Source organism: Epinephelus lanceolatus, chromosome 6 (assembly GCF_041903045.1).
Source record: "Epinephelus lanceolatus isolate andai-2023 chromosome 6, ASM4190304v1, whole genome shotgun sequence".
Classification (NCBI taxonomy): Eukaryota; Metazoa; Chordata; class Actinopteri; order Perciformes; family Serranidae; genus Epinephelus; species Epinephelus lanceolatus.
Genome location: NC_135739.1, coordinates 10,246,963 through 10,259,586, shown reverse-complemented (window position 1 = coordinate 10,259,586; position 12,624 = coordinate 10,246,963).

Sequence of the window (12,624 nt, the reverse complement as noted above, 5' to 3'; positions counted from 1 at the left end):
ATATCAATGAAAAAAACAAATCTGTGTTACTAAATTCTTACATTTTTACATGTATCTCACCATAGCAAGTTGGAAGTTGACATATTCTGCCATATATGAAGAGGGAGACTCTCTGGAATCTGGCAATATAAGAACCATGATGCTGGGACATTCTGTCACTTCACAGCTGTCCAAAAGATGTGGTTTGTGCCAGGCAGACATGATTGACAGTATTTTTTCATTATTGCAAGAAATTCCATTGACTCATTCACAAGTCAAAAATGTGTTTTATCTGAAAGAAACATGCAATATTTACATCTAAGATCATAGAAAAATAGTCAACCAAGTGCAATGATGTCCTCCAAGATAATATTTGCCACTGTGATTGCAGTAAAAAAAAAATTGGGGCATTGGGGGGGGGCACGTGTCCCCCTCAATGTATATGGTGACTACGGCCCTGTCAGCATGCATAATTAGGCTGCAGCTGTCTGGGTGCGCAAAGGTGAAGTGGATGATCTTGTCATACAAAGTTTGATGGAGTGTCAACTGGACAATATGGAGATATTTGCATCTTGAAAGCCGGACTACAAATGTGGATAGACAGGGAGAAACACACGCAAGCCTAACACGTGGTAAGATACGATATTTCTCACTATATGAAGTGACTGATAACAAGATCTGTATCATGGGTTGTAAAGAAATTCGTCAGGATTTTATCTGGTAGACAATTGATCTGTATTTATAGTGTGATGGGATGACAGCAAAATGATGTGTGTGGTATCATTGGAAAGCTCTGCTCCTGCGCTTTCATGTTATATGTATGGTATTTCTGTGCAACCCTGCATTCACGAGTAATCCATCCAAGAGTAATGTGTGTGCAAAGCTGTATGAAAGCTCTGTTATACATCATTTTAGTGTAACTTTATCATTTTTTTTCGCTGTGAAAACATTCGGAAAGCTACAATTCCACTGTTTCACGTGATATGTGTGGCTTCTACCACCGTGAACTCGTACCAGATCGATATACTCCCAGTTACGCTCTCTGACATCACACAGCCCTCTAAACAACAATGGCAGCCCCCATGGAGTATTAAAGTAAGGTATTGCTCTAACGTTAACGTTAAATCTACTAATGTTAACGCATTATTGGCAACTGCTCTATCCAGTGCAAGAATAAATCAATACAAAATATGCTTCCAAACACACAGATAACGTAAAATATAAAGTATAATAGCATCTGTGACCTCTTGCGCCCTTTCTCCTCCGTTTCGCTCAAATGAGCAAGGAACAGGCACCTTTGGCGATAGAAGTGATCGTAAACAAACATAAACCCTGCACGGTCTGCCATGTTTGTTTGACAGTTTGGCGTGACTTTCCTGGAACAGAGTCGTGGGTCGTGACTTGAAGTGGTGACTTACGGGCTCAGACACTTGCCTGGAATACAGCGTTATACTTCATTCTACTTAACTTAGACCTGTTGTCCTCGTTTGTGGACACATTTTTGTGCCATCTAGTGGTTGTTATGGCACAATACACTTATACATGTAAAAAGAACATGGTAGCTAGCTCTGCTAATTCAGTCTGCAGCCGATCCCAACACAGAAGTGAACAAGGTCCAAAACTTAGATGCCACAAATACAAAATGCTAATGTTTTTAGCACAAGCCTATGGCATTTTACATTGAATAAATTAGCCTAGTGGCTAGCGGACTTATCTTCTACTCTACATGAGGCGAGGGACAACAGCAACATTTAACAAAGGTAACGTTACAAAATTCAGCTCCATTCCAACTCACAAGGTTCACTGACAAAACAACAGTACTAAACACATTTTTCAAACAAATACAATATGCTAATATTTTTAGCACAAGCCTATGGCATTTTACATTGTATAGATTAGCCTAGCGACGAGCGGCGATTTCCTCTACTCATGTGAAGCCAGGATAAATCACACACAAGACTTAAAATGCTTTTTTGTAGAGGCTTTATTATCTTCACACTTTGTCGTTTTTTATCTGTGAAATTTAAGTAAATGAAAGTTTTGTTTCCACTGAGGGAAATGGCTTCAGCTTACAAAAATAGGCAGGAGGTCTGTGTCAACGCGACCTGTAGTTACATTTCTGGGAAGGTGCACGTCAGGCTGTGGTGTAGACTACGGCATGGATTCGACCTCAGAAGAATGAATAGGCATTATGAATGGATGAGGGTCATATTGTTTCACTGCGGACAATCCAAGCGCAGAGCTCCAGTTCATTACAGCTAAGTTCAAATCCAGTGCTGCACAGGTCTGACCCATTCATACATTCACATACAGTGGTTACCACTTTGTATTAAAATGGAAACTATGATAAAGAACGAATAAATAGCCTCGATATTTTTAAATAAATGAATATCCTTGGAGGGCGGCACGGTGGTGTGGTGGTTAGCACTGTCACCTCACAGCAAGAGGGTTGCCGGTTCGATCCCGGGCGTGGGAGCCCTTCTGTGCGGAGTTTGCATGTTCTCCCCGTGTCAGCGTGGGTTCTCTCCGGGCACTCCGGCTTCCTCCCACAGTCCAAAGACATGCAGATTCCGTAGGTGTGAATGTGAGCGTGAATGGTTGTTTGTCTCTATGTGTCAGCCCTGCGATAGTCTGGTGACCTGTCCAGGGTGTACCCTGCCTCTCGCCCGATGTCAGCTGGGATAGGCTCCAGCCCCCCCCGCGACCCTCAAGAGGATGAAGCGGTTAGAAGATGAATGAATGAATGAATGAATATCCTTGGACACAGGCTGAGGATTAAAGTCTAATAATCATGAGATATGGATCAATATTTGTGGGCCTGTGATATGAAACACAATAAACAAATGTTGAGGTTAGCAAAATAAACGGATTAGATGTACCAATTACCAGGACAAGGAATACTTTTGTAACGCGTTACCCCCAACATTGCCTATCAAATATATTTTAGTCCAAAGTTAAGAATGCATGACTGTGTGCTGAAATGTCTTCACACTCAGTCTCCATTTACCTTGCAGACAGATGTGCAACTCAATACCAAACTTCCTATATGTTATTGTATATAGGTCACTCTATTCACATGAGGGCCCATAGAGTGATCTCTATCTATATGAGGGCTCTAGATGCCAGATTATGGGGTGTCTAGCTAGGCAAGAGTCTTGTTACCAATCATTGCACACTTATTTTTAAGCCTCAGCTGAGGCAGGCAATGCAAGGCAGCTTTATTTGTACAGCACATTTCATACAACCTAAATTGAAGTGCCATAAAAAACTAACTGGATTTAAGTGACCATCAGTATATGACGTTATTAGAATTAGTGTCACTTTCAGCAGATTCAACATTAAAATGCTGCTTACAAACTAATGCATCAGTAATAATGTTCCAGTCACAATAATTTTGACAGTAATTAGATTGTTAAATGAGCCATTTGGAATAATGACTACTTTAACCTTTTGACACTTGAGTGCATTTTGTTGATACTTACACTTAAATAAGTTTTGGACTGCAGAACTTTAACATACAGGGGCGGGATTTTACATTGTGGTGTTATCTAAAGTGCCTGTTATTTAAAGGACCTCCGATCTTGTCGGGTCACAACAAGGAAGATTGTATCAAACATTTGTTTTTGTTTGTTTATTTATGTAAGATTTTCTTACCTTGTTATTCTTTCTTAGGGGTTATGGGAGAGAACATATTCTAACATACAATAGTGAAAGTGATGAAGTCACCAAACCATCACAGGGGCCAAAACAGAAAACATATTCCTAGACAGTATAGAGATGCTAATCTGCCCGATGACATATTTTTGACATATTTTGTTTTCATGGGCAGTGGCACCACCAAGAAGTGGTGGGGGGGGGGCTATGGCCACCCTGATACGATCACTGGCTGCTGACAGGCCCCCCGTTGTGCAGTGTTTTTCAGCTCGAGTTTTCTCAGTAAATGTTTTGTTTCTTACAGTCAAGTACTCCTTCAAATTAAAGCTCTATATCTGTCCTTTAAAGGAAAAGGAGAGGTAGCATATTTAAAGAACAATAAATCACCTAACACGTGTAAAGCCCAGTTCAGACCAATGATTAGCAACAAGATGAAACTGTTTTAGAACGTTGCAGAGAAAAGTTGCAGCGGTGCGTACTGGCCGGTCTGAGCTCATCTCAAGTTGGCCGATGGTGTCACCTGCAACTCAGCTGGTCAAATTGCCAGCAGCTGGTTTTTAAAGCAGGTCATCTGTTTCAGCAGCCAATCAGCTTGTAGTGTAGTATGCTGGTCAAGTCAAAAATTACTGCAGACAGCGTGTTGGCTTGCTGCAGGTGCTCCGTCCCCGCTGAGCCCTCTGGTTTAGTTTCATCACTACAAATGCAACTGTAGCCAGTATCTCACTATCATTATCCTCATTCATATTTTAAGAAGCTACAAATTACATTCAGCCACAAAATAAGTCTAATAAAACTGGAAATGAAAAGGAAAGTACAGAGAGTTGTTGCATAGAGATGATACATCATCTCATCTAGTTGCATTGGTGTGAACCAGCAGTTTTTGAGAACATTGCAGAACGGCGCATCACAAGTAGTTGCTTGTTTCAACTCATCTCGTTGCAAATCTTTGGTCTGAACTGGGCAGTAACACATTGAAACAGGATTTTTGTGAAACTTTAATGTGAACTTTACTGGTATGACTCTATGCACATCAGATAGTTTTAAACATTAACTATAAAATCAAAATTGTCGAAATTCGGCACTTGGGCAGTGACTTGCGGCGTCAGACACAGACAAAAAAAGCCGTCCTTTAATGTGGCCGGTTGCAGTTATAGTAAAACGGCACTCGGTGGCATCATTGGGAAACATGGTGAGACAAGAATGAAAGTTAAGGCAGCAAAAGTCTGAGTAGGGCGGGCGGGAGGGGCGGAGGATGGGTTCAACAAACACGGACTTTTACCCAGGAGAGCGATGTCTGTGTCCTGTAAGATTATAACGCCAAACCCTGTTCTTTTTTCCTGAACCCAACCACGTGTTTTTGTTGCCTAAACCCCACCATGTGCGTTAGCTGTTGGAGAAAAAAAAAACGGTATCTCGCATTGTTGTACTGACGCAGTGTATTCATTTTGAAAGAGACTGTATGTAAATACACCCAGGCCACCTTTCACGTCATCTGGACGTGGAAGGTCCATGACCAAACGTCGATATGTGACGAAGTCAGGGTGAGAATGTGTTGGTAAAATAAGAAAGGTCAGTAAGTAAAGCACAATCAACCAATCTGAAAGACATGTTTCTACAGTATATAGTTATGGATTATGTCATTTGTCTATTTTACTGTTAAAGAGGAACACCACCTAAAATAAAAATTTAAATATTCTATTTCCATGGCCTGGGAAGTTCAATCAATATTTGTGAACACGAGTGACTCTCTCAAAGCTAGAAACCAGAGAAGTGAGTCTCAAACTTGTGATGTTATAGGGTAGTGGTTTTCAAACTTTGTTTTTTTTTTTTTTTAAATGAAATGAAATTAAATTAAAAGGGCCAGGTGAATTTTGCAATAAATTTAAGAAACACTGACATATGGTCGTCTGGAGCTGCTCTATAGACAATGAATGGGAGCCTGTTTTTATGGACCCACAGAATGTTTGTTTTCTTTTTTTATACCCAAATGAGCTTTATTCCATTGTGGTGTTCTCAGATTAAAAACAGCAAATGTATCCATGTACTCATAACACTCCCCTGGGTGCTCTCAGTGTCATCGAGAACGTCTTTCCCAATTCATTGTCAATGGAGCAGTCTCAGACTTTATACAGTATGACATCACAAATTTGAGTTGTAGCTCTCTAGCTTTTTGGATTTGGGAGAGGGTTGTTCATGTCTGTGAACATTTTTGGACTGTGTGACTGTATGAATTTTCAAAAATGGGCGTAGTTCCCCTTTAAAGTAATGTTTGGCTTCGGAGACAGGAAAGCACTTGCCTGGATTATATTACATTCTCTGGCAGAAGGTTTCGCTCAAAACAACTCACAATAAATTCATTTATTCTCCATAATAAGTTCACTCCACCTCCTTTGTGATAAATAAGTGCTATACATTTCCTTTTGTGCATTATTGTTTCTGATTTTAGGTGATGAGGAGTTGAGAGAGATTAGCACATATAATCACAACGTGAGGCTTCTCCCATATTTACATTTTGGGTGTTTTCTAATATTACGATGTAAGATACCTTTCACAGCTCTCACAAGTCGTTTTTGTCACACACTTTAACGTCACCACCCCACAACCCCAATCACAAGCACTAAACTGCATGCAGACTGATTCCTGTGTGTGAAATCTCTCGTACCCTCCTGAACAAACACTGCATGTGACATCAGACTTCCACTGAAAAGAAGATGCCGTGTGACTGGGTACAACATAAATGTCAGCTTAGTGATTTACCACTAATGAGATGGCACCTGTGACAAGAAGGAAGGAAACTTTTGTTGTGAAAAACATACACACACACACACAAAAACACACTGATGTGCCGCTTTTGAGAGCTGACAAGGAAACGCTCAAAGGGATCAAATTATTTTACATCTCATACATATGCATGTCTCCGTTAAAGTGTTCCACTTTGTTTATTTACACTGTGTTAGGGCTGTGAATGCAGCTGAGAGGAAGGGGGATAGAAAGCGTAACAGTGCATCAAAGATACGCAAAATCTGAGGCGTCTTCACATTCCATTAACATAAGAGGAGTTCTTGAGTTTGTACTGACCCAGTTGATTGCATGAGCTGTCACGTCCAACAATGCTCTGTCAGAGGTATCATGCTGCACGCAGTGCAAATGCCAACTGCACATAACAAATGATCTCAGTATCTGGCTGGGTTGTATTGCAGCTCGTAAAGATGCTGCATTTTTAGACAATTTAGGCTTATATAAGTAAGCGTTTGACATCTCATAATGAATGTAATTAAACTTAGAAACTGTAATGTAGTTCCATAAAGACAGCAGCACATTCAGTTATCCTGTATTCGCAGTGTCATTTTATTTGTATAGGACCTTTCAAATGCAGAGCAAGTATTTTACATAGGGCAAAGAAATGCATTAAAACCACACACAAGCCACAATAAAGAGGAGAATGAAATAAAAATAGAATCACGTTACAATACAACGTTAGAGCATTAAAGGGCTCATTAAAAACAGTCAAAGTGTTTTACAGAGTGATAAAACAGTAGAAAGTCAGAAAATACGTGATGAGACAATGGGCCCCTGGGCGCAGATATGCAAAGGGCCCCACCACCTCTCTGACACAGGAGCAAGACATGCAGGCTTTGCAGTGATTTTGCATCTCTTTGTGGTTGTTTTGTGCATTTTTTTTGCTGTATTGTGTGTCTTTGTTGTCTCTGTATATCTCCTTGTGGGTATTTGTGTCTCTCTGTAGTCGTTTGGGTCTCTGACATAATTTAGTGTCTTACTGAGGTAATTTTATGTCGCTTTGGGTTAAGTTTGTATCTTTTTTGGCTACTTTGTGCTACTTTATAGTCATTTTGTGTCTCCATGTGATTGTTTTATGCCTCTTTGCTGTTATTTTGTCTCTATGTGGTTATTTTGTGTCTCTTTGCAGTATCTTTGTGGTCAGTTTTTGTGTCTCTTTGAGGTATTTTTGAGTTGATTCGGGTCCTTTTTTACTGTTTGTGTGTCTTTGTGGTGTTTATATGTCTTTCTGTCATCGTTTGGGTCTCTCTGACGTAATTTAGTGTCTCACTGAGGTAATTTTATACCTGTTTTGGTTGCTTTGTGCTGCTAAGCATCAGTGTGTCTCCCTGTGATTGTTTTATGTCTCTTTGTCATCATTTTGTGTCTCTTTGTGGTGGTTTTGCCCATTTTTGTTGTTATTTTGCATCTCTTTGTGGTTTCTGTGCATCTGTGGTCATTTTTTGTCTCCTTGTACTTGTTTTGTGTCTCTTTGAGGTATGATGTGTGTTTTTGAGTTTTGTGTGTCTTTGTAGTTATTCTGGGTCTCCTTGAGGTTATTTTGTGTCTTACTGGGGTAATTGTATGTCTCTTTCAAGTAATTTTGTCTTTTTTGTGTCATTTTGTGTCTTGTTGTGATTGTTTGCATCTCTTTCATGTTTTTTGTGTCTCCCCATGGTCATTTTGAGCCTCTTCCTTCCAGGGTAATTTGAGTGAACATTTTGCATGTGAAGGCCAGGGTGGGTGGGGCTAACACTGGGCCCCTGGGCCTGTGCCCGGTCGGCCAGTTCAGTAAACCATCCATGCATTACGAACCACAGATACATTAAATTTGCTATTATTAAATTTGTTGTGCGTTGAAACTTCACATTCACATTTTAATGCTGAGGTTAACGTGGTTAGGATTAGGTAAAAGATCATCTTTGGCTTAAAATACACAGTTTTCGTGGCACAATCTCTGCTGGAAAGCAACAATGTCTCACTGGAAAAACAGCAACAGGATGCTACAAAACACCCACGTTTAGTGCCTAAAAAGCTGCTAGAAACTCAGTAATGAATTGCTGAAATGAATGAAAACACCAGTTTTTGTTGTTGCTGTTGTTGGTCTTGAACAATGATTTGCAGTGGTCATGACATGCCATCCACCATCCCCTCCACCTCCCAATGAAGTCAGTTTATACGACGTCACTTTAGAAACGTTGATATGATACATAGAAATGTGCAAATGTAACATATTTGTGGTTTGCAGAAATGTAAAATACCAACATTTTCCTCTGGTGACTGGGCTGAATAATAATAAGAATAATAACGTAACAGTAGACAAAAAAATAGAAAAAAAATCATGAATAGAATAACTTGTCATCACTGTGAGAATCCCCTTTTCTTTGTCTCTGTTCCAGCATCATCTTAGGGACACTCTAAATATTTGATTTGGGCAGGGACTGTTATTGGACTGCTGCTGACTCAAGTTACAGGGGAATTATCAGATGGCCAGAGCAAAGAGGGATCTGCTGCCTCATGCTTTCTCAATCACACAACTGCCACAAAAAAAGGCAAATCCAGAGTTAAAACTGTACTCCAGCTGGCTCATGGTACAACACTACGACTCTGAATGGACCAGGACAGTTCCTCACATGTGCTCACTTTGATTTAAAATACCTATCAGTAGCAGGAAACATGAGATGATTTTGGTTGTTGCAAGTTTTTTCGTCATGTAATAGTGGATTTTATGCCCTAAATCAAAGCAGGAACACATCTGAATTCTATTCAAATGTGGACTCTCCTTTTAATTCATTTAAAAACCAAACCACATGCTACTAGACCACTCCAAACATCTTTAGTTATTTGAACAGACTCCCCATCTTTCACCAACAACATATGGGGCACATTAAGAGTAAACTTAGTGGAGAGAAAGCCAGTTAATAACAGATCCCTATCTGTGTAAAGCATGCTAGCCCTGTCTTTTCCAGCTTTTCATTTATATAAAAGTCAGTTTTGAATATAGGATTTTCATATGCTTTAGCACCTGCTCACTATATAGTATATACTTAGCAAAGTGGGTGAAATGTACCACGTTTTGACTTTTGAGTGTCTTCATGTTACTGTATAATCCAGCATATTAAACTTAGAATAAACTGAATAATACAACTGAAAAAAAAAAATCCACGCAACACTTTTTGCTTCCAAAGACTTTTGTATGAACTCAATAGATAAATTTCTCTTAAATCTTGGTCACAAATGAGTTAAAAGTTTGGTTATAGTTTGATTACACAACACAATGCCACAGATGTTGCAAGGTTTGAAGGAGCGTGCCATTATCATGCTGACTGCAGGACAGTCCTACAGAGCTGTTGCCTGTCAGCTGAATGTTCATTTCACTGCCATAAGCTGTCTCTACTGTCGTTTCCCAGAATTTGGCAGTACATCCAACCATACATTACAATCACACAAGTCGGTTACGATGACAAACTGCTGTCAGGTAAAAACCCTGGTGAGGACGACAAGCAGGCAGATGACTGTTTGTGCAGAAATTCTTTAGTTGTGCAAATAATTTAATCCTTTGTGGTCAAGGGTATAACTGACCATTTTTGACTACTTTCGATTGTACCTTTAAATTCCACCTGTCCACCAACTGTTTACCTTGCCTTGTTTGGTGTCATTTTTTTCAGCACAACCTCACCTGTGTGACTTTACAGTTATTTTTTCATTTTGACACACTGTATTAACACATTAGACCTAAAATCATACAAAAAAGACCACCAATTGGAAAGGGGGTGTCATGTTTTTTGTTTTGTTTTTTGCTTGCAAGCACTTTCTGCTTGCGAGCACTTTCGTTAGAATAGCCCGTTTTTACCATTTGTTCCTGCACCAAACGCACATCAAACATGACGACAATATTCAGGAAAAGGCATGGTGTAAACTGTTTATCGTAAGTCTGGTTTTACTTGGCCTATCAACACAATTTAAAAGAGGTATGTAGTTTGATGTTCGCACTTTCGACACAAGTTGAGGCGGAGACTCAGTGAGGCTGCGTCATGTGATTTGGACACACCGGCGCATCCGTGGACTCCAGAGGGTAAATGCATCAGCTGTTCAGATGGCTGGCTTCAGACAATCTTGCAGGTGAAGATGCTGGATATGGAGGTCCACAGCTGGTGTGGTTACACATGGTCTGTGGTTGTGAGGCCATTTGGATGTACTGCCAAATTCAGGGAAATGACATTGGAGACAGCATATGGTAGTGAGATGAACATTCAGTTCACTGGCAGCAGTTCTGGTGGACATTTCTGCAGTCAGCATGCCAGTGGCACACTCCCTCAAAACTCTCGGCATCTGTGGCATTGTGCTGTGTGATCAAATTGCACATTTTAGAGTGGCCTTTTATCATGACCAGCCCAAGGCACACCTGTACAGTAATGATGCTGTTTAATCAGCATGTTGATATGCCACACCTGTCAGGTAGATGGATTATCTTGGAAAAGGAGAAGTGCTCATTAACATGGGTTTTAACTCATTTGTGACCAAGATTTGAGAGAAATATATCGACTGAGTGTATAAATAAGTCTTAGATCTTTAACTTAAACCTGTGAAAAATGGGAGCAAAAACAGAGGTGATGCTTTTGCCTTTTTGTTTAGTGTACAACTGTGAGACATTCGTCCTGAACAAGCAACATGCCATGTAATTATTTGGTAAACGTAAATATTTGGATTCTGTTGCCCTCTTTTGGATGATGTAGTCCAAGGTTATACTCAGACAGAGAGCCCCAATGAGCATATTTCTTATCAGATAATCTTCACTGAGGGATTCAGACAGTCTACATTTTGTTAACAGGTGTAAGAGGGTGGAGTCAGGTAATTTAGGGCATTAGGTAAAATGGGACGAATATGGTTATACATCTTAGGCCCTTATTAGCAGTCAATCACCAAACATATTATTGCATTGTTACTACAGATGTCTTAAATGTTTACATGAAGCAATTATTTTAATTGGTCTGAGATAACTAGGAGGGATAGAGCAGTATCCATGTAATGTCAGCCCCAATAGTTCAGAATTAGCCACCATTAGCCTCTTTTACACTGCCTCTTCAAGGTGGGAATTTCGTGCCATTATGACACCTCACTGTTCTGTATAAAAGGTACAATCGCGCAATGGGGGAATAGAGTTGTCTACGCCGACAGCAGAGGTAGTAACAGCGCCAAAATGATGTCTATATGAAAGGGACAGCTAGCAGGACAGGACCATGGGCAGGATGGGTGGACATTTTGATTTGATGGCGTGTTATGCATGCAGCCCACCACCTGGAGATTTTAAAAGTAGGTGATATCAGTTAGCAGCTAACTCAAAGAAAAAGAAGAGCTGCTGAAAATGTCTGCAGATTGGGAAAACAATGAGGTCCAGGAGCTCCTTACCCTCCAAGCAGAGGACAAGATCGTCCAACTTATAACAGGGATGATAAATGATTGTTATTGCCATTTTTATTTATAAAGCACTGACCGTCACACGTTATGTATCACACTAGAGGCTGATGCTGTTGTGTTACACATAACCCCCGTCATGCCTCTTTTGCTCCTGCGATGCCACCATGCAGTCTATAATCACACACTGAGCGACATGATTCCACTGTTGTTTGGTTCTGTGTAAAAATTCAAAAGGGGCATCAAGACGGGACTTCGTTGCTGCCCTAAAGTGTGGTCTGTGTGTAAGGGCTATTGTTAAACACACACACGCATGTTCATTGTCAATAATACGTCACCCAATAAAACAGGGAGCAGGAGAACAGGAACAGCGTGGCAGAATTATCTTTTTTAATGAATAGTTAGGTCACTTTAATGATTTAACGACTTAACGACTGAACCAATACATGGATTTAACCATTTAAAAAGCAAACATGACTGTCCCATTTTACCTGAACATGTCATTGGAGTGAATTAGGGACTCTTGATGTGTTCATTTTTTACTTGGCAACATATTTTCTTTATAAAAACTTAGCAGAGATCTGCAACAAGCTCTGAAAGTAACACTCAAGGTAGTCTTCTGAATTTTGGGTGGTTTTCTTGGTAAGCTGCCAAAAAGTGTCCCGAATTATTTAACTTCACCCGAGCATTAGTAGCAGTGGTGGATGAAGTATTGGAAAGCCACACTTGAGTAATATTACGAATATCTTACCAGGAGTTGACTTTGGTTGAAGTTAAAGAGACATACTACAATGTTAA